Source organism: Zingiber officinale, chromosome 5B (genome assembly GCF_018446385.1).
Source record: "Zingiber officinale cultivar Zhangliang chromosome 5B, Zo_v1.1, whole genome shotgun sequence".
NCBI classification, from domain to species: Eukaryota; Viridiplantae; Streptophyta; class Magnoliopsida; order Zingiberales; family Zingiberaceae; genus Zingiber; species Zingiber officinale.
In genome coordinates, this window is record NC_055995.1 from 41703850 (window position 1) to 41706136 (window position 2287).

Genomic DNA, 2287 nt, shown 5'->3' on the forward strand with positions numbered 1-2287 from the left:
ACATGAGGAATTCTATCACAAATTTTGCTCAAGCAAATGGAGAATCATTATTTGAAGCATGGGACAGATTCAAGAGTCTACAAAGACAGTGCCCTCATCATGGCTTGGAAAAATGGTTGACCTTGCACATATTCTATAGGGAAATTTATTTCTCAGACAAATGTTTATTGGATTCATCAGTTGGAGGTTCTTTTATGAACAAAAGTGTGAATGAAGCATACACATTAATTGATCAAGTGATATTAACACTACAACAAAAATATTAAAAGACAAATGTTAAAAATCGTTGTCGTAGGCTCTTTAAACCGTTGTAATTTGCAGTGTTGTTAAATGTGCAGTAAAAGACAATGGTTTAAAAACCGTTGTCTTTGACCACATTAGACAACAGTCATGCAACGGAGTTAAAGCATTGTCTTTTTAATACCAAAGACAACAGTTTTGCAACATATAAAACCGTTGTAATTGCCAGTTTTGCAATAATTTGGATCGCATGCAGATATGCTTTTGACAACAAATACAGTACTGTTGTCTTTCTTCCAAATTTAGTTTAAAAACCATTGATCCTTTGCATACTTTTCACAACGGTTAAAAAATTGTTGTCTATATACATTCACAAAACCGTATATACATTCACAAAAACTGTTGTCAACATAATTTTTTTACACACAAACATGTACAACATATATATATATACATTAGCAAAAATCGTTATCAACATATATACATTAAGTTGTCTTTTATACATCTTGTCTCAACCAAAAACTGGTACAACATATATATACATTCACTTAAGTTTATAAACTTCTACAATTACTACAAGCTATCCAAACATGACCACAAGTTCATGACCACCACAAAAGATGAGACCACAAAATTAAGTTTATCAGACCACAACCATGCAAATTAACTTGTCCTTTTCTGAATAGATCAAGTGATCAGGATGTGCAACAATCTTCACGTACTGGTCCTTTTTCTACATACAGAATTTCATAGACTTAGCTTGCAAACCGAGCTTTATCCCTTTTCTGAAAATAAAATATAGTTAAATCCATAGAAAAAAGTAGAAACATGCATGTATAAACTGATAAACATTGCAAACTGATAATTGAAACAGATAATCTAATAAACTACTACAAACTAAAGTGATAATTGAAACAAACAAGCCCCAAAAGTAGAAAACTTATCAACATGTATAAACAATTATAAACTTGCAGTTTTGCATCTTTTGCACAGTATAAACCAAATTGTGAATACATAAATCTGGACCTTCTGAAATGTTGAAGTAAAAGAATGGTCAAATAAGCACGAGAAACGTTGCCGCTTCACATTTTCATGAGTAGTCAAGCAAGTGAGCATGAAAAAAGTTGATGAATATTATATAAACTTGACATTATATCTTGAACCATGTATTATGTGAAAGCAGCTAGAATAGCTAACAGCAACAACAGAAAGATGAAATCATAGAGGATCGAAGTCATGTACCTTATGTTTCAACATTACAACAGCAACACTCTAGTAAGATCTCAAAGCTTGAGGATGTGCAGTTTGCATAAAAACCACAAAAAATCTCAAAGCAGTATACAAAACTAGTTTCAACATTATTTCTATAAAAAAACCAGAACAAACTAATCCATTAAACCATCTAAACTGTTAATCACTTTATGCAATCCAGAATATGATTTTCTAAACTGATAATCACTACCACCTAAACTGAAACTCTTTACTGAAACTCTTCACTGAGACAAGACTTGAAATGAGGGTGCAATTATACAAGTAGAATTTCATCCTTAAGAAATCAACTTGACTATATCTACAGTTGGAGAAGGGAAGAGATGAAATCAGATTTGAAGATTGGTAATGGTACATAGCTTCAGCAATGCAATAAGTGGCATATCTTGAGTTAGATCTCATCATCATGTTAATTCCAGACAGAATGGATCTTATTCCTCCATCAAACTTGATGCAAATCTATATCTTTGATAATATTAACAATGAACACCAATAAGGAGAATCAAATAGTTCGGGTTGGATCAAGCTAAGCTTAGACACACTATTCAGAGAACAGAAGCTTGACATAAATTGAACAAACTGTTAAAAGGTAGGCATAAAGATTGTATGCTAAGCTAATGTAAAAATTAGTAGATTACAGGTATTCTTTCAGCGTACATGTTCATAGATCAATTTAAAGATATAACTATGAGGCTCTAAATTATCTTTACTTGTAGATAGTCAGACACTAGCTTAATATTTTAATTTGCTTTTATGCTAGAATAGACCAAATCAGCAG

General features: G+C 31.7%; 1 non-coding gene across 1 annotated transcript; it reads right to left on the reverse strand.

The window, feature by feature from the left end:
• Positions 1-106, reverse strand: LOC121988088. Its single transcript, XR_006113848.1, has one exon. It is a non-coding gene; the product is annotated as a small nucleolar RNA R71 (small nucleolar RNA).
• Positions 107-2287: the final 2181 nt, after the last annotated feature.